The sequence below is a fragment of the Littorina saxatilis genome, linkage group LG7 (assembly GCF_037325665.1).
Source record: "Littorina saxatilis isolate snail1 linkage group LG7, US_GU_Lsax_2.0, whole genome shotgun sequence".
Classification (NCBI taxonomy): Eukaryota; Metazoa; Mollusca; class Gastropoda; order Littorinimorpha; family Littorinidae; genus Littorina; species Littorina saxatilis.
Window position 1 is genome coordinate 14,551,781 of NC_090251.1, and position 17,912 is coordinate 14,569,692.

The 17,912-nt window shown below is 43.0% G+C and overlaps 1 protein-coding gene across 3 annotated transcripts in view; it reads left to right on the forward strand.

Moving 5' to 3' along the window:
- Positions 1-17,912, forward strand: part of LOC138970767 (major egg antigen-like) — a 78,325-nt gene that overhangs the window by 37,294 nt on the left and 23,119 nt on the right. Inside the window, exon 1 of one of the 3 annotated variants that reach the window (XM_070343277.1) lies at positions 15,816-16,101. The exons of 1 other annotated variant lie outside the window; for it this stretch is intronic. The gene's annotated coding sequence lies outside the window, so the exon portion shown is untranslated. One more of the 3 variants, XM_070343278.1, reaches the window with a different exon arrangement.

Here is a 17,912-nt window from a genome sequence, read left to right on the forward strand (position 1 = left end):
GGAACACACTGAAGTAATCTGCATCATAAAAACACTGCATTTCACGTGCATTCCGAGAACCTGTTCTTGCATTCAAATCTCCAAACAAAATAAAGGGCAAATCACTAACGTTTTCTATAAGATCCAAAATACACTCTTCCATAATAGACACACCATTTGAAATTTCAGTTTCGTTGTAATAGGCAGAGTTGGCTGGTGGTAGATATGTCCCTAACAGTAATACATCACTCTCTAACCCCAGCAACTCTTTTCCTAATTTTAATACAACGCAAATATCGTATTCTGTTTCTACTCTTTCGACGAAATGGCTAATTTCTTTTTTAACCAACAAAGCTACACCACCGGAGAGACGCCCGGTGACTGCGTCTGAAACTTTTAAACCTGGAGAAAGAAACACATCATAATATAATATTATAACGGAAAAATCAAGGACGGAAAGGTAACTGAAAACGTTTCAACTAGCAAGACAATATCAAACTTCTCAATGTAGGCTCTTATTTCACCGTCATTTAACATTTCTCAACACTTCAATATTATATGTCATAAACTTGACAATCCGTCGAGTAATGTCACAGTTGGCCCGGCCTACCCCTCATTCATTAGACTTCGTGGCAGTATCGTTACCACGGCTCAAAGTGTCATCTGTCGACCACAATCAATCACAGCCCTCGACCTTGTCCGTGGCCTGTCGGTCATCACGCCTTGCACGGGGTTTTCGGCATTACTTGGTTCTAGGGCATCATGAAAAACAACATCGCGTTCAACCCTCGTGGGGTTTCCTTGTATTACCGTACTGAGAGGGAGTGAGGCGGTTGTGTTGTCGTCATCGATGACGGGTTCGATGGTGTCTTCCTGCGGGGAAGCCCCAAGGTCAGCCACCGGCGACTGGGGCAAGGCGTCTTGCGCGGGCGAAGGCTCCTCTGTCGTGACGTCTTCAGGAGCGCGCAGAAACTCTGGAGTCCCCTGACTCTGACGCTGGCTTGTCGTCCCCGTGAGGTGGTCGGTCCCTCTGGCACTCTGCTTCGCTGTCTGTGCCTGGAAGGCTGGGAGCTGACGGGATTTTGAAGGGGGCGGGGATTTGGAGGTGGGCGGGGATTTGGAGGTGGGTGGGGATTTGGAGGTGGGTGGGGATTTGGAGGGAGGTGGGGATTTAGGGGCGGGTTGGGGTTTGGAGCGGGGCAGGGATGGGAATTCCCCGGGCTCTAAAAGACCCGAATGAGCGTCGTTCTGTCGTGGATGCGGGTGAGTGTCACGGTGTTGGTCCCAGCCGTGAAGCCTGGAATCCTGCCGCGCTGCATCACGGTACCTGCTTTGGTGCCTGTCGTAGTGCGTAGCTTCGTTGTGCCTGTCGTGGTTGGCAGCACGAGAGTACCTGTCGTAGTTGGCAGCATCTGAGTACTCGTTCATGTACCTGTTGTTTTGGGCTGCGGCTGCGTAACTCCTGTGATGTTCCTTGTCGTTCTGGTGCCTGTGGCTGCGGCGAGATTGGAGCGGTCCGTCCACAACCAGCGTGTTTCCCCTGTAGTATGCGTGGATCCCCCTGTCACGATGCTGTCGGATAATGCTTTGCTGTCTTGACGTCAGATCACATGCGACCCTCACACCTTTCTCGTTCAACTTGTCTCTGCCTTTTGTTAAAATGTCCATTTTGTCTGACCACTTCGCCAACTTCGCTATCATAGGTTGCGGTCCTGATCTGTTCGTGTGAAGGCGATGTGCACGTACTATGTCGTCACGCGACCATTGTTTATCTGGTACTGTGTTGTGCAGCACGTTTATCAGGGCAGTGGCACACACGTCATAACTTTCTTTTCCACTTGTGTCAGTCTGGGGAACGTTGAAAAACTTTAGATTGTCTCTTCTGGAAAAGGCTTCTAGTGTATCAAGCTCGTCATCAACGGATCCGCGGAAATGTTCTAGTCTATCTTCCATTTCTCTCTGACTGTTTTCAAGAAAATCCATTCTGGATTGAATAAGACCTATCTGTTCAGTCACTGCTCGCAGAGAATCCTCCATGCGTCCTACTAGTCTGGTTGAAAGGTCAGCGAATCGTTCATCAAAATGGCGGAAAATTGTACCCTCCAACCTTGATGCGTGTTGCTCGTTTGTACTTAGAATCATCTTGTGGAGTCTTTCTTCAATGCCTTCTTGAATGCTATGCACTGGTCCCGGGTTTCTTTCAATGTCATTGGCACACATCAACACATGCAGTAAGATGACTGTCAACAACACACACTGTACTCTGGCCGTGCTCGACTTTCTCGTGAAACTGTTGATCATGGCTGCTGTCACTTTTACCCGTTTGCACATGAAGTTCAGAAAAACAGCACAAAATCCACCACAAATGGCACGGAACGCTATATTTTCCACCGGCATTCTAACTGTTGTAGTCTTGCATACACTTGTACTAACCTTGGTTGAACAAAACAGCGTGAAACTAGGAAAACTTGATGAACAAGCAGGAGCTTGGAAAAATGCGACCGGCCGGAAGCCTGAGATGTATGGCAATCCGAATGGTGCAAAAGTCCCTTTTAGCTCTTGATGTCTAAATAACACATTATTTAGCTAAATAACGCGTTATTTAGCTAAACAATGCTTTATTTAGCTATATCATGCATTATTTAGCTAAATAATGCATTGTTTAAATTAAACAATGCATTATTTACAGATACAGAAAAAAGAGAGCCCAGAGCACTAAATAATGCATTGTTTAGCATAAATAAGAGATTGTGTTTGTAAATAACTCATTATTTATAAATAATTACGCGTTTTCTCTAAACAATATATTATATGTAAATAAAGTGTTATTTAAATAAATAAAATATTATTTAGATAAATAAAATATTATTTATCTAAATAAAATATTATTTAGATAAATAAAATATTATATGTAAATAAAATATTATTTATCTAAATAAAATATTATTTATCTAAATAAAATATTATTTAGATAAATAATTTATTATTTAGATAAATAATTTATTATTTAGATAAATAATTTATTATTTACTGTTTTTGCCTTGAAATAGTATTATTACACTAAATAATGCTTTATATAGCTATATAATAGGTTTCCGCTATATAATTCATGATTTGGTAAATAATACATTATATACCGTAAATAAAATATTATATACCGTAAACAATTCATTGTTTAGCGCATCGCGAAGCCGTTTTTTCTCTTGTTGTTTTTTTCCACGTGTTTCCGTGGATCCACGAGAGCTCTGTTGATTCTCAAACTGACCAATCAGACAACTAGCATCTGTACACTAATTAAAGTCCCATTGTTGAGTGTGACGAAAACTCGTGGTGACGATTTTAAAACATGTTGGGTCACGCATGGTCCAATCTTACATGGTCCAATCTTACATGGTCCAACCTTACATGGTCCAACCTTACATGGTCCAACCTTACATGGTCCAATCTTACATGGTCCAACCTTACATGGTCCAACCTTACATGGTCCAATCTTACATGGTCCAATCTTACATGGTCCAACCTTACATGGTTCAACCTTACATGGTCCAATCTTACATGGTCCAATCTTGCATGGTCCAATCTTACATGGTCCAATCTTACATGGTCCAACCTTACATGGTCCAACCTTACATGGTCCAACCTTACATGGTCCAATCTTACATGGTCCAACCTTACATGGTCCAACCTTACATGGTCCAATCTTACATGGTCCAATCTTGCATGGTCCAATCTTACATGGTCCAACCTTACATGGTCCAATCTTACATGGTCCAACCTTACATGGTCCAACCTTACATGGTCCAATCTTACATGGTCCAATCTTACATGGTCCAACCTTACATGGTTCAACCTTACATGGTCCAATCTTACATGGTCCAATCTTGCATGGTCCAATCTTACATGGTCCAACCTTGCATGGTCCAACCTTGCATGGTCCAATCTTACATGGTCCAACCTTACATGGTCCAACCTTACATGGTCCAATCTTACATGGTCCAACCTTACATGGTCCAACCTTACATGGTCCAATCTTACATGGTCCAATCTTGCATGGACCAATCTTGCATGGTCCAATCTTGCATGGTCCAATCTTACATGGTCCAACCTTACATGGTCCAACCTTACATGGTCCAACCTTATATGGTCCAATCTTGCATGGTCCAATCTTACATGGTCCAACCTTGCATGGTCCAACCTTGCATGGTCCAACCTTACATGGTCCAACCTTACATGGTCCAACCTTACATGGTCCAACCTTACATGGTCCAATCTTACATGGTCCAACCTTGCATGGTCCAACCTTGCATGGTCCAATCTTACATGGTCCAACCTTACATGGTCCAACCTTACATGGTCCAACCTTACATGGTCCAATCTTACATGGTCCAACCTTACATGGTCCAACCTTACATGGTCCAATCTTACATGGTCCAATCTTGCATGGTCCAATCTTACATGGTCCAACCTTGCATGGTCCAACCTTGCATGGTCCAATCTTACATGGTCCAATCTTACATGGTCCAACCTTACATGGTCCAACCTTACATGGTCCAACCTTACATGGTCCAATCTTACATGGTCCAACCTTACATGGTCCAACCTTGCATGGTCCAATCTTACATGGTCCAATCTTACATGGTCCAACCTTACATGGTCCAACCTTACATGGTCCAACCTTACATGGTCCAATCGTACATGGTCCAACCTTACATGGTCCAACCTTACATGGTCCAATCTTACATGGTCCAATCTTGTATGGTCCAATCTTGCATGGTCCAACCTTACATGGTCCAACCTTGCATGGTCCAACCTTACATGGTCCAACCTTACATGGTCCAATCTTACATGGTCCAACCTTACATGGTCCAACCTTACATGGTCCAATCTTACATGGTCCAATCTTACATGGTCCAACCTTACATGGTTCAACCTTACATGGTCCAATCTTACATGGTCCAATCTTGCATGGTCCAATCTTACATGGTCCAACCTTGCATGGTCCAACCTTGCATGGTCCAACCTTACATGGTCCAACCTTACATGGTCCAACCTTACATGGTCCAACCTTACATGGTCCAACCTTACATGGTCCAATCTTACATGGTCCAATCTTGCATGGTCCAATCTTGCATGGTCCAACCTTACATGGTCCAACCTTGCATGGTCCAATCTTACATGGTCCAATAATATATATGGACCATGTAAGATTGGACCATGTAAGGTTGGACCATGTAAGATTGGACCATGTAAGGTTGGACCATGCACGATTGGACCATGTAAGGTTGGACCATGTAAGATTGGACCATGCAAGGTTGGACCATGTAAGGTTGGACCATGTAAGATTGGACCATGCAGGGTTGGACCATGCAAGGTTGGACCATGTAAGATTGGACCATGCAAGATTGGACCATGTAAGATTGGACCATGTAAGGTTGAACCATGTAAGGTTGGACCATGTAAGATTGGACCATGTAAGATTGGACCATGTAAGGTTGGACCATGTAAGGTTGGACCATGTAAGATTGGACCATGTAAGGTTGGACCATGTAAGGTTGGACCATGTAAGGTTGGACCATGAAAGGTTGGACCATGTAAGGTTGGACCATGTAAGGTTGGACCATGCAAGGTTGGACCATGTAAGATTGGACCATGCAAGATTGGACCATGCAAGATTGGACCATGTAAGATTGGACCATGTAAGGTTGGACCATGTAAGGTTGGACCATGTAAGATTGGACCATGTAAGGTTGGACCATGTAAGGTTGGACCATGTAAGGTTGGACCATGTAAGATTGGACCATGTAAGATTGGACCATGCAAGGTTGGACCATGTAAGGTTGGACCATGTAAGATTGGACCATGTAAGGTTGGACCATGTAAGGTTGGACCATGTAAGGTTGGACCATGTAAGATTGGACCATGTAAGATTGGACCATGCAAGGTTGGACCATGCAAGGTTGGACCATGTAAGATTGGACCATGCAAGATTGGACCATGTAAGATTGGACCATGTAAGGTTGGACCATGTAAGGTTGGACCATGTAAGATTGGACCATGCAAGGTTGGACCATGCAAGATTGAACCATGCAAGATTGGACCATGTAAGATTGGACCATGTAATTTTGGACCATGTAAGGTTGGACCATGTAAGGTTGGACCATGTAAGGTTGGACCATGTAAGGTTGGACCATGTAAGATTGGACCATGCAAGGTTGGACCATGCAAGGTTGGACCATGTAAGATTGGACCATGCAAGATTGGACCATGTAAGATTGGACCATGTAAGGTTGAACCATGTAAGGTTGGACCATGTAAGATTGGACCATGTAAGATTGGACCATGTAAGGTTGGACCATGTAAGGTTGGACCATGTAAGATTGGACCATGTAAAGTTGGACCATGCAAGATTGGACCATGCAAGATTGGACCATGTAAGGTTGGACCATGTAAGGTTGGACCATGTAAGATTGGACCATGTAAGGTTGGACCATGTAAGGTTGGACCATGTAAGATTGGACCATGTAAGATTGGACCATGTAAGGTTGGACCATGTAAGGTTGGACCATGTAAGGTTGGACCATGTAAGGTTGGACCATGTAAGATTGGACCATGTAAGGTTGGACCATGTAAGGTTGGACCATGTAAGGTTGGACCATGTAAGATTGGACCATGTAAGATTGGACCATGCAAGGTTGGACCATGTAAGGTTGGACCATGTAAGATTGGACCATGTAAGGTTGGACCATGTAAGGTTGGACCATGTAAGGTTGGACCATGTAAGATTGGACCATGTAAGGTTGGACCATGCAAGGTTGGACCATGTAAGATTGGACCATGCAAGATTGGACCATGTAAGATTGGACCATGTAAGGTTGGACCATGTAAGGTTGGACCATGTAAGGTTGGACCATGTAAGATTGGACCATGCAAGGTTGGACCATGCAAGATTGGACCATGTAAGATTGGACCATGTAAGGTTGAACCATGTAAGGTTGGACCATGTAAGATGGGACCATGTAAGATTGGACCATGTAAGGTTGGACCATGTAAGGTTGGACCATGTAAGATTGGACCATGTAAGATTGGACCATGCGTGACCCAACATGTTTTAAAATCGTCACCACGAGTTTTCGTCACACTCAACAATGGGACTTTAATTAGTGTACAGATGCTAGTTGTCTGATTGGTCAGTTTGAGAATCAACAGAGCTCTCGTGGATCCACGGAAACACGTGGAAAAAAACAACAAGAGAAAAAACGGCTTCGCGATGCGCTAAACAATGAATTGTTTACGGTATATAATATTTTATTTACGGTATATAATGTATTATTTACCAAATCATGAATTATATAGCGGAAACCTATTATATAGCTATATAAAGCATTATTTAGTGTAATAATACTATTTCAAGGCAAAAACAGTAAATAATAAATTATTTATCTAAATAATAAATTATTTATCTAAATAATAAATTATTTATCTAAATAATAAATTATTTATCTAAATAATATTTTATTTAGATAAATAATATTTTATTTAGATAAATAATATTTTATTTACATATAATATTTTATTTATCTAAATAATATTTTATTTAGATAAATAATATTTTATTTATCTAAATAATATTTTATTTATTTAAATAACACTTTATTTACATATAATATATTGTTTAGAGAAAACGCGTAATTATTTATAAATAATGAGTTATTTACAAACACAATCTCTTATTTATGCTAAACAATGCATTATTTAGTGCTCTGGGCTCTCTTTTTTCTGTATCTGTAAATAATGCATTGTTTAATTTAAACAATGCATTATTTAGCTAAATAATGCATGATATAGCTAAATAAAGCATTGTTTAGCTAAATAACGCGTTATTTAGCTAAATAATGTGTTATTTAGACATCAAGAGCTAAAAGGGACTTTTGCACCATTCGGATTGCCATAGAGATGTGCTCACCCAGGGAGAGAGAGAGAGAGAGAGAGAGAGCCTGAGAGAGAGAGAACCTGAGAGAGAGAGAGAGAACCTGAGAGAGAGAGCCTGAGAGAGAGAGCCTGAGAGAGAGAGAGAGAGAGAGAGAGAGAGAGAGAGAGAGAGAGAGAGAGAGCTGGCCGAAGTGTAAGAGCATTTCGCTGTCTACGCTGGAACACATAGAGGAGTGCAGTTAACCTCACAGTCACACGCAAAGTAACGACTTCATTTTCACCTCCTACTGCTTTTAACGACTTATTCTCTCTGGACCTCATTTGAATTGAGCAGCCATTCTCACTGCAAGTGGATCCCTCACTAGGCGTACCTGAATTGTCACGTACGATTGACGAGCTTGTGACTGTAACCAGCTGTGTGTCGTCTGCCTTATTAGGCATTCAAACCTGAATACCCTGACACTGAGACAGGTTAGGGATGGCCAAATCTCAAAATATAAATCGCCAGCCGGGTGAGTAACTTCAAGAAAGTCACTAGCCCGCCAGAAATTTCGCTGGCCCGGTACATACCACACAACAAATTACGGGTGCCAGTTTTCTTTACACAATTTAAATAGCGGTGATACGACAGGAGCCTCGTTTTCGTTTCACTAGAACATGGCGGTGATTTTGCAGACGACAGACGTTCCTGCATCTGCAGTGTTTATATGGCTTTAAAGCTCGATAGTCCAACCAAACGTTTTACATTTGACCCGAATTTTCACTGGCCATCTGAGCGAGCTGCCAGGCGGTTTCTACTCTAGCCCGGCGGATTTTTTTTACTCGCCCCTGACGATCGGACGGTGGATTTGGCCATCCCTGTCAGGTTGAAAGACTTTCAAGACTTTCTTCTTCATGTCTTTCTTATTTCTGATCCAAAGGCTCAAGTACACTGCATGGCCAAACAAAAGGGCAGTTTAACATTTACATCGTTACAGGCGATGGTCAACTGAATGCTTGCTTACGAAGGTCATCAAAAAACAAGAATGTTATGTTATTGGTACGTTTAATCATTGACAAAACAAAACGTTACACTCACGTAAATGTAAAGTTTTATTTTGTCAGTCCATTATTTAACGTTCCAATTATACCTACAATTCTTGGGTTTTTTTCATTCTGAATTTTGGAACGTCAGTTGTCTCTCTGTGCTTGGATTACGATAGTTATCGTTTTCAATTTCTTTGTGCGTCTTTGTTAAAGGCACAGTAAGCCTCCCGTAAACCATCACAGATACGGTCAGGCTTTTACACACAGTACAAACACCCTTCCATTTGAACGCTCACCAAACGGGAACATCCTAGGTGGCCTACGTAAAGAGCGAGCAATTTTCAAAGAATTTATTTTTGCGTGGTTTATCTTACCCCTGAGCCATCGTGAACCCGTGTGATCCAGTTTCCCTTTTTCACAATGTAGTCGTCAGTTAGTCATTTGAATGCGACTCGATGTGAGCTTATTTACAATATCACGTTTTTATGCACGAAACAAACGGCTGTGGTTCACAAGAACTCTAGCGATGGCTTTTGACTGTTGAGAGGAACGGCGATATGCACTGATAAACCGTCGTCTGCTACGACCCTTGCGTGACCCTGCTTCCGGGCTTTTCTTTATTCAAACTTTCAAAACTTTGTCTTGATGAAAAAAGAATTCTTTTATGATTAAAGAATGTTTGTGTAACAAGCTGTCAATTTATTATTTAGATTTTAAAAGTTGGGTCTAGCGCAAAAACGCACCACGGTCCAAAAACATTTTGATAATCATCGATTCACGGCTATCGCCAGTTTACATCGATAGAATGAGACCCGAAGGGAAGTAACTCATGTTTGACCTGAGTTCAGGATGGGTCCAAAAAGTGTTCGAGACAATCTGCAAAATTAATTTTTTAAAAATTGCTCGCTCTTTACGTAGGGCACCTAGGATGTTCCCGTTTGGTGAGCGTTCAAATGGAAGGGTGTTTGTACTGTGTGTAAAAGCCTGACAGTATCTGTGATGGTTTACGGGAGGCTTACTGTCCGGGCGTGATTTCCGGTATCATAACAGCCGTCCAGCACCAAAACGAGGCGCCATTGCTGTTGGACCAAGTCCACGAAAATAAATTCTTTGAAAATTTCTCACGCTCGACAGAAAGCAGCCAGGACGTTCCCGTTCGGTGAGCGTTCAAATGGAAGTATGCTTGTACTGTATGTAGACGCTCGGGGAGCTCTGTGATGGTTTACGGGAGGCTTACTGTGCCTTTAATGTACCAGACGGGCGCAGTGGCGTGGTGGTAAGACGTCGGTTTCCTAATCGGAAGGTCGTGAGTTCGAATCCCGGTCGCTGCCGCCTGGTGGGTGAAGAGTGGAGATTTTTCAGATCTCCCAGGTCAACTTATGTGCAGAACTGCTGGTGACTTAACCCCCTTCGTGTGTACACGCAAGCACAAGACCAAGTGCGCACGGAAAAGATCCTGTAATCCATGTCAGAGTTTGGTGGGTTATGGAAACACGAAAATACCCAGCATGCCTACCCAACGAAAGCGGAGTGAAGCTGACTATGCTCTCAGAGTATAGTGTGGGGAACCCAAATGGGCAAACGAGCTCACATGTAACCAGACAAATTCTGGAACGTTGAAGAAGAAGAAGAAGTTAATGTACCAGTTAGCACTGTTGTGTTTCTAGTTACTAAGACAGTACTTTTCTTTGATATCATGCTCACTCGATGAAACACGTGACATCCGGTAATGAACGGTCTCCAATAGCTGTAACTGCTGAAGAGACGATTAATTTAACAATGACTGAGTGGGGCCCATAATGTGACTAATTGAAATCTAGAAGTGTGGAATGTATCATTGCAATAGTGGGTTAGATAGCATTGCAATGTATCATTGCAACAGTGGGTTAGATAGCATTGCAATGTATCATTGCAATAGTGGGTTAGATAGCATTGCAATGTATCATTGCAACAGTGGGTTAGATAGCTTTGCAAGGTATCATTGCAACAGTGGGTTACATATCATTGCAATGTATCATTGCAACAGTGGGTTAGATATCATTGCAATGTATCATTGCAACAGTGGGATAGATAGCTTTGCAAGGTATCATTGCAACAGTGGGTTAGATATGATTGCAATGTATTATTGCAACAGTGGGATAGATATCATTGCAATGTATCATTGGAACAGTGGGTTAGATACCATTGCAATGTATTATTGCAACAGTGGGATAGATAGCTTTGCAAGGTATCATTGCAACAGTTGCTCTACATCCTTATGTTTATGTACATTTGGTTTTGAATATCTGCTACAGGAAGGAGCTAGTTTGGAAAATGTGCAGTGCAAATACAATAGCGTCCATAATTAATGTTTTGGCGATACATGTAACTCCAAACAGGAAGTATAAACGAAAGGGTCACCTGGTTTTGAATATCTGCTACAGGAAGGAGCTAGTTTGGAAAATGTGCAGTGCAAATAGCGTCCATAATTAATTTTTGGCGATAACTCCAAACAGGAAGTATAAACGAAAGGGTCACCTGGTTAAAAAAAAACCCAAACGTACAGCCACACGCCAGCGAACCTACCCGATGGAATTTGTCAAGATTCGAGCAATTAACTGCACACATTATGTACCTACTTGGGTAAAACTAATTACCTGTTTCATGAGGCATTATCAATCAATCACAGTGAACATGGTATTAAACGAAAAGTTCAGCTCCTTAGAAACACACCAGTACCAAAATCGAGAAATCTGTAGCCGAAAAACAGGGTCATATGAAGCAGTGTTTGTTTGTTTGTTTGTTTGTTTGCTTAACGCCCAGCCGACCACGAAGGGCCATATCAGGGCGGTGCTGCTTTGACATATAACGCGCGCCACACACAAGACAGAAGTCGCAGCACAGGCTTCATGTCTCACCCAGTCACATTATTCTGACACCGGACCAACCAGTCCTAGCACTAACCCCATAATGCCAGACGCCAGGCGGAGCAGCTACTAGATTGCCAATTTTAAAGTCTTAGGTATGACCCGGCCGGGGTTCGAACCCACGACCTCCCGATCACGGGGCGGACGCCGTATGAAGCAGTGAAAACGGGAACTGTGGTAACATGCCATATAGGCCACCCCTATGTACTTGCTCCTGATCCAGAGGCCTACGAATATGTGTGAGAAAAGGGAAATCTTACGTTTAAAATGTTAATGACAAATGTTTAGGGTAAGAAATGTGACAGGATTGAATTGTTTGATAAGTTGGCGGAATGTTGACCTTGCATGCACAAATTCAAACGTGTGTTGGCTGTAGGAAGCTGTGTGTAGAGACTTGAATATTCCCAAAGAGGGGCGCAGTGGCCTAGTGGATAAGACATCGGCCTCCTAATCGGAAGGTCGTGAGTTCAAATCCCGGTCGCGGCCGCCTGGTGGTTAAAGGGGGGAGATTTTTCCGATCTCCCAGTCCCAGGTCAACTGGCGCTCATGAAGTGTCTCCTTATCCTTTTAGCTTCAGGGATGTGTTCTTCATTAAACGGCAGAGGACTAGCGCGTGATGTGAATATAATGAGGGAATGAATGGCATGTGTATTATTGGGGCGAGCGTGTGACGGGACAAGCAGGAGGCCCATTAGGCTGTACGGCTCTGGTCCAGCCTTGGCATCACATCCACAGCGGTCATTCACTTTCGTGTCACCTGTTAAAACCACCTCCCTTCCCAGAGCAAGTTCACATGATAGGGAGGCCTAATGTCTAAAGGGTAAATTTTTTTATTTTTTACAGTGCTGTTCAGAGAAAAGTAAAACATATTCACGGCTGTAGCCGCCATTTTTCCCCCCGCGGGTTAGGGGGAAGAATTTACCCGATGCTCCCCAGCATGTCGTAAGAGGCGACTAACGGATTCTGTTTCTCCTTTTACCCTTGTTAAGTGTTTCTTGTATAGAATATAGTCAATGTTTGTAAAGATTTTAGTCAAGCAGTATGTAAGAAATGTTAAGTCCTTCGTACTGGAAACTTGCATTCTCCCAGTAAGGTCATATATTGTACTACGTTGCAAGCCCCTGGAGCACTTGAATCTTTTTATTAGTGCTTTTGTGAACAAGAAACAATTAACAAGTGGCTCTATCCCATCTTCCCCCTTTCCCCGTCGCGATATAACCTTGAACGGTTGAAAACGACGTTAAACACCAAATAAATAAAGAAAGAAAGCCGCCATTTTGGATTTTCACTGTGGGTCTCCCTACACATGGTGCCGAAAGTTTTGGGTTTAAAGTTTTATTTTGAAGCCCAAAAACTTAAGTACAACTTTATTTTTAGCGTTGGCTTTAGAGGGATGTAAACAGAAGCGAAGACTGGAGGGTGGCTTCTGTTGGTGAGTTTGCTTGACCGGACTTGCATTCACCTGTTCGCTGCCAGGATCAATTTGCGTACAAAGCATTACTTGTATTTAGCTGGATAGACAACTTAGTGTGCCCTTGTGTGCCCATGATGTATAAAATGAATACACCACACACACACACACACACACACACACACACACACACACACACACACACACACACACACACACACACACACACACACACACACACATATATATATTGTTTTTTTGTTGTTCTTCCTCACTTCTTTTTGTTGTTTATTCAACGGGTTGTTGACCCTTTGACCCTTAAAGCAAGTTACTCAGGACGTCAGTTGACGTCCTCCACGCAGTCAAAGGGTTGAACTGGTCCACAGATGTATACGACAAACCAGTCATTGTAATCATTGAAAACAAGACAGCAAGAACGAAACCTTGTTTCTGGTGTCCACTTTGCCAGCGCAAACAAACGACTGTGAACGTCCATGCCAATGGTTGACCTACATACCAACAGGGGAAGCCTTTCAATCGGTATCTTAAGAACAGGAGTTTCGGATTGCAGGTCAGGCGACATTTTGTCTGGCAAGGGTCCGTGTGACCAACTTGTTAAAACTGTGTTTTGTCACAATTGTAGGTACACGCTTACATTTTCTTCACAGGTGCGTTTTGTTGGCATAACAGGTCATGTGTCGTTGGTGTTATATCTCGCCCCATATTTGCCCAATTAGACGACTTGGGCTGGTGTTTTGTATTAATAAAGTCGTAGTTTACAATATTGCAGCTGCCAGGTTTGTTTTACCGTTTGTTTCTTTCTGTCTCTGTCTCGGGCTCTCAGCCCCTGTCTGTTTTTTACTCTGTCAGTAACTCTTTCTATCTGTATGTTTGTCTCTATTTTTCCCCCCCTCTCTCTCTCTCTCTCTCTTTTCCTCTCTCTCCCTCTCTCTCTCTTTCCCTCTCTCTCTCTCTCTCTCTCTCTCTCTCTCTCTCTCTCTCTCTCTCTCTCTCTCTTCCTCGGTCTCTTTCTCTGTCTCTCTCCCTGTTTGTCTTCCTCTCTCCCTGTATCTATCCCCGTTCTCCCTCTCTTCGCAACCCCCCCTTTTTCAGCATCTCTCCCTCTCTTTCTCTCTCTCTCTTCTCCTCTTTCTCTGCCATTCACCCACTCTCTTCCCCTCTCCCTCCTCCGCTCTGTTTGTCCCTCGATCTCGCTGTCTCAGTTTGTGTCTATGCCTGTCTCTGGCACGGTCTGTCTGTCTGTCTGTCTGTCTGTCTGTATGTCTGTCTCTGTCAGTCTCTGCCTGTCTATATGTCTGTCTCTCTGTCTCTGCCTGTCTGTCTGTCTGCCTGTTTGTCTGTATGTCTGTATGTTTCTCTCTCTCTCTCTCTCGTCTCTCTCTCTCTCTCTCTCTCTCTCTCTCTCTCTCTCTCTCTCTCTCTCGCTCTCTCTCTCTCTTGTATACGTGTCATTTCTGAACCAGCCCTCGTTATTTGGACAAGTCTAGTTTCCTCTGGTATTGTTGGCCGACAGTGTCAGGTTCCCAGCCAGGGCGTAGTCCACCACACTGTACAGGCCTTCTGGAAATGTAATTTGTCGTTTTGTGTAATAAATGTGCAGCCAGTAAGTCTCAAAGCAAAGGAATTCTGCTGCCTTTGGTCTCAGTGTGACTGTCGGTGGGGAAGGTTGCTGATGATGCAAACTGTGTATACCGTTTGCTCTTGTCAGGAAGCCACTTTTAGTTGAGCCCGTCTGTCTGTCTCTCTGTCTGTCTGTCTGTCTGTCTGTCTGGAGTCAGTCTCTTTCTCGCTCTGTCTCGCTCTGTCTCTCTCCGTCTCTCTCCCTCGTCTCTCTCTCTCTCTCTCTCTCTCTCTGTCTCTCTCTCTCTCTCTCTCTCTCTCTCTCACTCACTGAATCTCTCTCTCTCTCAGTCTCACTGAATCTCTCTCTCTCTGTCTCTGTCTCTCTCTCAGTCTCTCTTTCAGCCTCTCTCAGTCTCTCTCTCTCTCTCTCTAGTCTCTCTCTCTCTCAGTCTCTCTCTCTCTCTCTGTCTCTGTCTCTCTCTCTCTCTCACTGAATCTCTCTCTCTCACTGAATCTCTCTAGTCTCAGTCTCTCTCTCAGTCTCTCTCTCTCTCTCAGCCTCTCTCAGTCTCTCTCTCTCTCTCTCTAGTCTCTCTCTCTCTCTCTCTCTCTCTCTCTCTCTCTCTCTCTCTCTCTCTCTCTCTCTCTCTCTCTCTCTCTCTCTCTCACTGCCTGTGAGTGTGTGTGTGTCTGTCTGTCTGTCTGTCTCTGACGGTGTTTGCGCTCATCAGACTGTCTATCTGATTCAAATAACACGAAATATCACTAAATCTGACTGAAAGGTTAATGAATCAGACTGAATCACACAGAAACGTTGATGAATGTGACTGAACTAAGACTAAAATACCAAGGTACAACGACAAACTTACGGATACAACCCCGCATACGGCCTGGGCCAAAAGTCCGACCAGTCTCAGCGACAGCGGGCACACAGCGCGACTGCTGGGTTTTCTCTCTGTGGCCCGGCGCGCATACTGAACTGTATAGTGGGGGCAGACAGACAGCTGTGTAGCCAGCACATACTGGTTCGGGACTGATGAGGATTCTCAGTCGTAAACTTGTGTATGTTTTTACCCCCGCCCGAAGAATTCCAAGCATTCGGTGCCAGCTTTCTGTGTTCTGAGCAAGTGACAAAGACCTAGACTTGAAAAGGTCAGTGAAGACTCCTGATTCAGCGGCTGGCTGGAATGTGCATGGCTTTTTGTCAGTGATGACACTGTAGTACCGCCGATTCTCTACTGAACCGTCACATTCTGAAGTCGCCGAGTGAGTGTTGTTTATATCAGTCTAGAACCACAAAAACAGGCCATTGAAGCTTTTACTGTTCTAGCTTTCAGCGGCTGAAATGTGTATGGGTTTTTGTCAGTGATTATACCAGTTGGGGATAGTGAAGCTTCTAGCTCAATTCTGGAGTCGCCGAATGAGTTGTTTCCAATCTTCAATCAACAAAAAAGGTCAGTGAATTTCTGGTAGTTTCAGCGGCTGGAATGTGCATGGCTTTTTGTCAGTGATCAACATCATACGCGTTGCGGGACAATAAGTAAGTAACAGAGCGGAGGAGGGAGAGGGGAAGAGAGTGGGTGAATGGCAGAGAAAGAGGAGTAGAGAGAGAGAGAAAGAGAGGGAGAGATGCTGAAAAAAAGGGGGGGGGGGGTGCGAAGAGAGAGAGAACGGGTATAGATACAGGGAGAGAGGAAGACAAAGAGGGAGAGAGACAGAGAAAACTGAACTTGTTCGCCCACCATCGTGTTTATTTTAATTTTAATGTTTTCCCTTGAATTCCGTTAATATAAGCTTTATGCTTGAGATCGGATCCCCTCAGTAGATGTCATAATTATATTGTATGGAACGATACTAAAACTGAATAAAGTTTGTTTAAACCAACTGAACTGTGATATATAGAGTGTTAGGGTGAGTCAGCGTTAAGGTGTATTTTAGATATTAAAACTGAAGTGAAAGGAGACTGCGTTGGGATTTCCAGCTCAGGTAAGATTTGATGATTGCGATCTTTGCTTATGCCGCGTCACAGTATATAATTTGAATGAGTTCAGTTTCGAATCGTTAAACGTAAGGTTACTGCAGCCGTGCATGATTCCGACCAGAACGGTCAGAATTATTAAATGATTAATTACATCTTTTTATAGTTGTGGGTAAGAGAGAGACTGAGAGAGAGAGAGAGATAGCCTCGGAGAGAGAGAGAGAGCTCGGAGAGAGAGCTCGGAGAGAGAGCTCGGAGAGAGAGAGAGAGAGAGAGAGGAGAGAGAGAGAGAGAGAGAGAGAGAGAGAGAGAGAGAGAGAGAGAGAGAGAGAGAGAGAGACAAACAGAGAGAGAGAGAGAAAGACTGAGCGAGATTGGGAGAGACAGACAGAGAGGGAGAGAGACTGAGAGAGAGAGAGGGAGAGTATCTATGACGGCTTACTAGTGCCAAAACCTGGGGTTACCCATTATCACGTGATAATTACTAATTAACGCTGTCAGTTACTGTTTTCACTCGTTAGTTACTCATTTTCACGGGATAATTAGTAATTTTCACGGGAAAATGACTAATTTTTAGTTTTGGCACTAGCAATCCGTCAGGAAGTGAGCCAAAACTAAAAATTAGTAATTAACAGGTGAAAGTTAGTAATTTTCCCGGGAAAATTAGTAATTAACACGTGAAAATTTTAATTATCAAGGGAAAATTACTAATTTTCCCTTGATAATTACAATTATGAGGTTTTGGCACTAGTAAGCCCTATGACGGCTTACTAGTGCCAAAACCTGGGGTTACCCATTATCACGTGATAATTACTAATTAACGCTGTCAGTTACTGTTTTCACCTGTTAGTTACTCATTTTCACGGGAAAATTACTAATTTTTTAGTTTTGGCACTAGCAATCCGCCAGGAAGTAAGCCCAAACTAAAAATTAGTAATTAACAGGTGAAAGTTAGTAATTATTCCGGGAAAATTAGTAATTTTCCCGGGAAAATTAGTAATAAACACGTGAAAATGGTAATTATCAAGGGAAAATTAGTAATTTTCCCTTGATAATTACAATTATGAGGTTTTGGCACTAGTAAGCCGTCATAAGTATC